Source organism: Apium graveolens, chromosome 3 (assembly GCF_009905375.1).
Source record: "Apium graveolens cultivar Ventura chromosome 3, ASM990537v1, whole genome shotgun sequence".
Lineage (NCBI taxonomy): Eukaryota > Viridiplantae > Streptophyta > Magnoliopsida > Apiales > Apiaceae > Apium > Apium graveolens.
This window is the reverse complement of record NC_133649.1, coordinates 25985389-25993805: the sequence shown is the minus strand read 5'-3', so window position 1 is coordinate 25993805 and position 8417 is coordinate 25985389.

The window sequence follows — 8417 nt, the reverse complement described above, 5'->3', positions numbered from 1 at the left end:
AATCATTTCTATCTTCTTGGCATACTGCATTTCCCTTTCCTTCTTTTCAGCCTTTATTCTTGCATGTCTTTCATTTCTTTCTCTCAGCCTCTCAGACATCACACCCTTCCACATCCTTGTACTAGTATCCTTGTCCTTCATCAAACTAATCACCCTTTTCAATTCCGTGGTTGAAAATGTTTCCATTACTTCCCTGTTAAGCAAAATGAAGGAGCCGTCCAATTAGTAGATTCTGACTTCTGCCAAAGAGACAACCCAAACTTTGACAATTTCTTCAGATAATTGTTGAAAAATAGTCATCATCTGTTATGCTCATATTTAGAGGTAGTAAGTCATCTTAATTAAAGCAGTTCCAGATGACACCATCATTAGCTTGCATTTTCTTTGGTTTTCTTCTAACAATTTTGAAGTGAGTTTTGGTTGGAGGCTTGAATGAAGGTAGGTTTGTGGATTCTTTGAAGTGACATGGCTAGATGTGATTATTATTTTGAGTAAGGAGTTTGCAGTTTTCTTGAATAGTAATTTAGGATTTTGAGGTTAGATTGGTTGAGAGTTTGTTTGGCTTGACTTGAAGGTTTGAGTAGGTTAGATTTTTGAAACTTTTTTTTCCTGGACAGCTTTTTTCTTTGTATCCCTTTCTACATCTCTCTTCAAGCACCTCTAGTCTCCACCTAGAGGTTTCTATCAATACCTTCAAGCATATGTATGTCTGTAACTTTATGACTTAAAGTAGACATAATAAATCTAGGAAAGACAATTTCCTTAATCTAGTCTCCAAGGGCATTGTGAGCCTGGTACCGAGTTCTTCCAGAATGTTAGGTAATGAATACAACATAGGGGGGGTGAATGTGTTTCAGGTTAATTTTCAGCTTTTTGAATTGTTAGGAATGGTGAACACAGTAATCTATCTTATAGAGATAATATGCTTTTACATGAATAATAAAATATGCACATGAACACACTATCTTTCAAAACTCACTTAATTTTATATTAAAATCAAGTATGCCTTGCTACAAAATTTTTGAGTTCTTTGTTGATAAAGAACTCAGCTTCTCTCTTGAGAGTTACAAGATTTTTAGATCTCTTTTGTTACAACTAAAACAAAGCATCCAGTGTTTACTTTATAGAACAACAAATACTGGTTTTACACAGCATGCAATAACATGTACTAAACCCTACTTTAAGTGAACTAAAACTTCATATTTCCGGCTTAGTGTATCTTTGCAAATCGTGCATGTCTGTGACTTTACTTTGTCAGTTAATCTTGGCCTTTGATCTTGTACTCTTTAAGCTGATTTTTGTAGACTTTTCAAATTAGTGATTGATTTGTTTGTTGATTGATAATCTTGGATATTTAACTGTTCTGCATTTTGTACTTGAGTTTTACATCGAGATCTCCAGTTTGTTATATAGAGAACTCGACATCTCGATTAGTATAATGGCTTATCGAGATCTCTTATTACTCTATAGTTATTTTGACTTATTGAAGTCTCTGAGTTCTTTATAAGAGAATTTGGCTTGTCGAGGTCTCTAATCTTCATGTCTTCATTTTGGCTTATCGATATCTCTGAGTTCTCTAGAGAAGAAATGACCTGTCGATATCTCATAGATCTCTAGTGATAATTAGACTTATTGATATCTCAGAGATCTCTAGTGATATTCTGACTTATCGATATCTCAGAGATCTCTAGTGATATTTTGACTTATCGATATCTCAGAGATCTCTATTGATAATTAGACTTATCGATATCTCCAATTTTCATGTCTTCATTTGGCTTATCAATATCTCTCAGACTTCTCTATAAGCATTTCTTGACTTCTTGATAAGTCATTCTGGAGTTCTCGAATGACTTCTCTATTAGACTTAATTTGTGACTTATAGATTTCTTGACTTAGAATATTTTTACCAAAACAGATTTATTCAACTCCAAACTTCTTCATATTGTCTCTGAGGCATGATCGTCATGATCTTCTTCCAGAGTTTATTCTTAGGCTTGAGACTGTTTACAGAAAAATACTCCGGTCTAATCTATTTACATTTTTACAGACTTAAGTGATACAATACAAAATGCAAACTTAGATTATCATACAACTTACTTAGAGCTGTCAATTTGTGTAATGACCGAGAATTTTGTGTCGTAATTAAGAAAGTAAAGTATGTGTTATGTGATGAGATTATGTGATTAAGCGATGATTATTTGTCTTATCTGTATGCTAGAGTTAAGGAGTGTGGATAAAAATGTTCCAATTTAAAGAGTCAGCTTAGAAGTCGAGTTGTGGTGTCGGGCCGTCAGGTAGAACGGAACCCGCCCTAATATGGAATTAAATAATATAAAATGTGAATTATATGTGAAGTGAATGAATAAAGTATTTCGTCTTAAGAGACGTGTTAATTGGCAAAGATAATGAGAAGCGTAATCGAAACGCTGAGCGTCGGGCCGTCAGGCTGAACGTGACCCGGTACGCGTAAAAGAGGATAAAGATTTAAGAGTGATATATTTTATAATTAGACCTGAGTCGTTATATGATCGTATATGTGTGATTGCTTGCCTGTGTGCATGACTGTGTGCTCTGTGACATTTTTATGGATTTAAAGGAGTTATTTGATTTAAATAAGGGTTTATTTAACCTTCGTGCATTTTTATAAAATCATCTGAGATGGATAAAAATATGGGATTTGTTCTGTTATCTTCGTAGAGGTCTTAGAGACTTTTTAAAAATAATAAGTGAATTTAATTGTTGATCTTTGCATTTTAAATCAATTTTATGTGGAAAAGGTATTTATTAAAGCGAGTTTGCGAAATTCATATAAAATCAACCGTTCGCTCAATATCTTATTATGAGTAATGGAGAAAAAGCTAATTTCGAGACCTACGCGTTAAAAATGTCATTTTCAATAATTCTTGACTTCCCGAGAGAGATATATTTTATATTTAGTCTTTGTTTTATTTTAGTAAAAAGATGGACAAGTAAGAATGAAAAAGGAATTAGAAATTTACCAAAGTGCCCTTGTTTTTGAGTGCTATATAACCTCACTCACTTCCTTTCTTTCTTCTTCTTGCTCCCATGACATCACTTCTCTCTTCTCTCTTTTCTCTCCTTCTCTCACTCGAACCCTCTCACTCTCTCTCTCGGCTTTCTTCAATCTCTCTCGGTAAACCTCTCTTTTCTTTGATCAAACACATCAATCATTCCCAAATCTTCTTGTTAAACACATATTTGTAGGTAAAAGTGTGTGCATGTGTGTATACCCACTTGCATGTCGATGTGTGTGTGTGTTGTGGGTGCTCGGTGTGTGTGTTCACCCGAGAACCACATGGTTCTTGCTATTTGTTGTTGATGTCATCTTGCTAAGCTTGATTCCTTGTAAACAAATGATAGAGAAGATGTGCATGTTAGTTCTTTTTGTGTAATTGATGGAATCGGGGGCTCATGGTTGGACACCCTCGAATGAGGGCACCACCGAGATGCCACCGCCACCGGTGATGAACTCTGGTGAACCGGTGGTGAGCTATGATGTTAAAAACTGAGCTCTAGAACCTTAAAATCAATTCTTTATGTTTGCATGTGGTGTTTTGATTGAAAAAGGCCGAATGGCCATTATAATTTTAAAAGAAATCAAGTTGATAATGGTTAATTGCATGATTTAATGATTTGATGTTAAGAAATAGGATGATTTGTGATTCAAGGAGTAAGAATATCAAGTTGCATGTCTTGTTTTTGAAAAAGGCCGAATGGACTTAATCTTTAAAGTTGTTTGATTTGAGTAAACTTGTTTAAAGTAATAATGGATTGTTATTAGCTTGAAAAAGAAATGAAATTATTGATGCATGCTAAGTTAGGTTCGAATTTTTATGTTAATAAGAAAGGGAATTGATTTTTGTGAGATAATCTTGGTAAACGCTAAGTATGAATAGCCTAAAAGTGATTACATGTTAGTTTTAAAAAGGATCAAGATGTGCATGTCAATGATTTGTCCTTGAGATGTGAATTTGAGTTATTGCCGAATGAAATTGAGTTAAAATAGATTAATTTGATGAATGAATGGATGTATGTTGTAATTTAGATAAAAATCAATCGTGTTAAGGAACTTAGTTGGCTTACGTGAAAAAGATAAAGTGTTTGATATCGTGCTAAGTTGAAATTGAATTGCATGTGAGCATGTATGTATGTTTTGGTTCGAATGGTTGTTGATCCAGAAAATGGTGCTAGTTTAAATGTGGAATCATGTTAGAACTAAAGTGGTATGGTGTAATTTTTGAGAAATTTGATTGTATATGTATGATTATGGTTCAGATTTCTATGATTAAAAGAAAGGAGAGTGGTTCTTTAAAGGTTGTTAAATGAGATACGTGTTTATGTGAATTAAAGTGAGTATTTGATTGATTTTATGGTGGTATTTGCAATTAGGCCGAATAGGCCATATGAACTTAAGGTCAAAACTTGGTTTTTGATAATCAAATATGAAATGATTGGATGCGTATATGTGAATATCTATGGATTGTTTAGTTGATTGTATTATGTGGTTCGAATTTAAGGAATAAAAGAAAAGGGAATGAAGTCGATTGATATAAGTGATAGTATGCACGTAAATATTTGGTTGTAAATGGGTCTAGTACTCGTAAAAGAGTCGTGTTAGTGTGATTTGAGAAATAGCCTAGGTCAAGAGAGTACGCTTTGATTGCTAGGAATATAAGGATATAAAAACTATGAGAAAGGATTGTGTTATGTGCTATGTGCTGTGTGCTTATTTGTATAAGCTATATTCGTATGCTCGAGTCAAAGATATAATCGAGTTATCGTATAGAGTGATCATTCCGGGAACGAGAGTTGGGAATCTAATTAAGATTTTTGGTTTTTATTGTAGATTCGGAGCGTGAGGGCATTCGGGCTAGGAAAGGGAAAAGTATACTAGGTGGCAGTAGTTCAACCCTCAGGAAAGCAATTTTAGGCAAGTAACTCTGATTACTTGTGTAAATGATTATAAAGGAAATGTTGTTCATACCATGTAGAGTATTGAACTGTTAAAGAATGAAACCCTTGCTTTATGAAACCCTGATATTGATTTGAAGTACCCTTGTTCTTGATAACATGTTATTGATAATCCTATTGATTTCACCCTTTGATAATCTGCCTTTCTGTTCCAGTTTCCTATAATGCCATGAATCATATTGAACCTTTAATTATCTTGGATAACTCTGTTAATGATACCCTGTTTCTCTTGATCGCCCTAATGATCCCTAAGTTATTACTGATCCTTCAAATTTAGTACCTTATTATCTTTGATGCAGAATCCTTGAGAATTGTTCCTTGCGTATCTTTGATTCACTCCCTGAACTTTGTTTCTTTAAAATCTGAATTAAGAATGAGTTTCGACTTGAAAGAGTCCGAATGATTTCAAATGCTTGGTGATGATAAAATGGATTTTAGAAAACCTATTTGTTTTTTTTCCAACTCAAGGTTTTCCAAATGAATTCCTGATGGATTGGATTGAGACGTAAGAGGCTAGTGGGACTAGTCCAGTCATGGTAAGAGGCTAGTGGGACTAGACCGGAATGGAGGTCGATACGGGCTGATCACCCGTATATAATGAAATGGAAAGATAAGTGATCCAATCATGGGTTCTAAATGATTATTTAAAAAGGGAACTGAAACTTTTATTCAGTAAATTGATTTCTGGAAATAAAAATGTTTTATACTGCTTTGAAAAGAGCTGATTATGTTATTGTGGAGCTTAAGGCTCAGAACCCTGATTCCTGAAATTGTTGATCATATGAATGATTCTATATCTTGAAATATTGTTGCTTTCCTCTACCGAAAGATCTATTTTGATCCTATAATGATTTGTGTTGAATGTCGGCTTTCATCCTGTTTCGAGCCTTGTTTCTTGAAAGCCCAACTATTCTTCGGATACCTTTCCTTATCTCAAAGAAAACAAAAATGAATATATGGAAATCTGCCACCTAGATTAGCTAAAATAGAATGCCCTAGTTTGTTCAAAGCATATTGAGAATTGTTATTGTAGAACTGCTATTTAGTTACTTGCTGAGTTTTATACTCATTGTTTTGTCTTAATCTAACCATGACAGTTAAGCAAGAAGATGGCCAGGCTTAGGCGCACTGCTCGTAAGAGCGTACCTGGTGGTCCCTATCGTGTTGAGGGCTTCTAGTTGCCTGAGCAGGTAGTACAGGTTATGAGTGAGCTCGCGCCTAGAAAGTGGTGTTTAAAGATACAATGGGTTATCTGTCGGTTCCCAGCCGGAACCGATATTGATTATTTAATAATATTTTGGGTTTGTAAGTTACATTCCGTGATTGGTAGTTGTAATCTTGTCTCATACTTTATCCTGTTGATCCTGTTAGGAGTTAATCGGGGTTTATGCATATTTTATTATTAGAATCGAGGTGTGTGAGTCCTCATTTCCTAACCCCGAGATTGAGGGCGTCACAAGTTGGTATTAGAGCTACAGGATCTAGTCCCTGAGACAAGTTAGGTTTTAAAAAGGGGTATTTTGGGAATATATCTATATCGCGAGAGAGTTCGACTCATGAAGAGTTGAGTTAGACTATTAGGTATAGTCTAAGGAAAGTGTTTGATTGGTAAAGCAGAAACTAGAGTTAGGGTGTGAGTTAGCTGGAAGCTTTATTTGACCCTAACATTGTTTCTTGGTTGCTGTTTTATGTTTTCTCTCAGGATCCTAGTAGTGGTAGTGACTCAGACTCAGAGATTAGCTTGACTGGTACCCCTGTGGACCCTATTCCACCCTCTCCAGAGGAGCCTGTATATGTTAGTTCAGACCCAAAGGAGGACCCTTCTGAGAGTAGTGAGATCCCCATGCAGATTTCACCCTTGAGGCCTGATTCAGAGACCCCTGCCCCTGAGCCAGAGTCGGAAATGCCTAAGACTGTTCCTGTCAGTGTTGGTGGCAAGTTAGCCCAGGACCGAGACTTTGTGTACTCCCGGATTCCTGAGTTAGGAGCTTTGGTGGATAGACTAGCCAGGGAGTCTAGGCAGAGTGCTTCTGTTATGGATGATGAGTGGCGAATTCGAGTGAAGATGGTGGAGCAGGTTGCCAGGAAGAGATTGGATGAGGGACCATCCACTAGTGATGCTGATGCTGAGGCCCGGAGGCTGCATAAGATCATTCGCTGGATGTTGGTTGTGTTGAGAGAGATCCTAGATGATTAGACGGGACTGTTGGTTGAGCTCGTAGATTGTTGTTGTTATTTTCAGCGCCGGTAGGCTTTGGGATACTTGGTCAGATGCCGGGATCCCTTTTTCATTTATCTTGTTGTATTTCAGATCAGTGCAATAGTAGTAATAGTTGGAAGTTAGGGGTAGATAGGGGGATGTTTTCCAGTTTTTCCTCTGTTTAACCCTGCTATTTATTGTACCTTGTTTCAGAACCTTAAAATCCAGAATATTTCCTATGTAACCTATGATTAAATAAATCTATTATCTTGTTTTCCTTTGTGCACCTTGATTATTTCATGAACTGTTCTCAATGCCATGTTTTAAATACAACCATGTTTTCGTACAACCATGTCTAAAGATCGTAAAACCCTATTCCGTGCCATGATAAAACAACACTGATATGAGAATTATGTAGTAATAGGATTGCATGTGCAAATTGGGTAAAACTTAAAACCCACAAAAGAGATTTCATAAAAATTGTTGTTATATGTATGCCATGCTATCGTATTGCTAAATAATTGCTCAATCAGGTTTGTAAGAAATGGCCAACTCACCAGATCACCAAGAAGAAGAAATTCCCACCCAAGACCCAGAAATAAACCCAGAAACCACTTTGATGAGCAGACTTGCTCAGCTTTTGCAACAACCTGTGGCCCCAAAAGTTGGAAATTTCAAGCACTTTCAATCTGTTCACCCTCCAGAGTTCTTAGGTTTGCCAGATCCGATTAAAGCACAGTCGTGGTTGAGAGAGATGGAAAAAGCCTTTGTGCTAGCCGAAGTTAAGGACGATAAGAAAGCTCAGTACACAAGTTATTATTTGAGGGATGAAGCAAGTTTCTGGTGGGAGTCTTCTAAGGCGTTGTTGGAAGGCAAAGACTTATCTTGGGAGAAGTTCACTGAGATGTTTTTGGAAAAATATTTGCCAAGTTATATGCAAGATCAGTTGGAGATGAAATTTTTGGATCTTAGACAGGAGGAAATGTCGGTAGCAGAATATGAGGTGAAGTTTTCGGAGTTGGCAAGGTTCGTGCCAGAGTACGTGAATACTGAAGCAAAGAAGGCTAAGAGGTTCCAGCAGGGACTTAAGCCGTGGATTAGGATTCAAATAGCAATGTTGGAGATCAAGAACTATGTTGTTTTGGTTCAGAAGGCAATGATAGTGGAAGGTGAGCGGGAAGCTGCTCGAAGAGAAAATGAAGGAAGAAAGAGGAAGTTTGAAAGC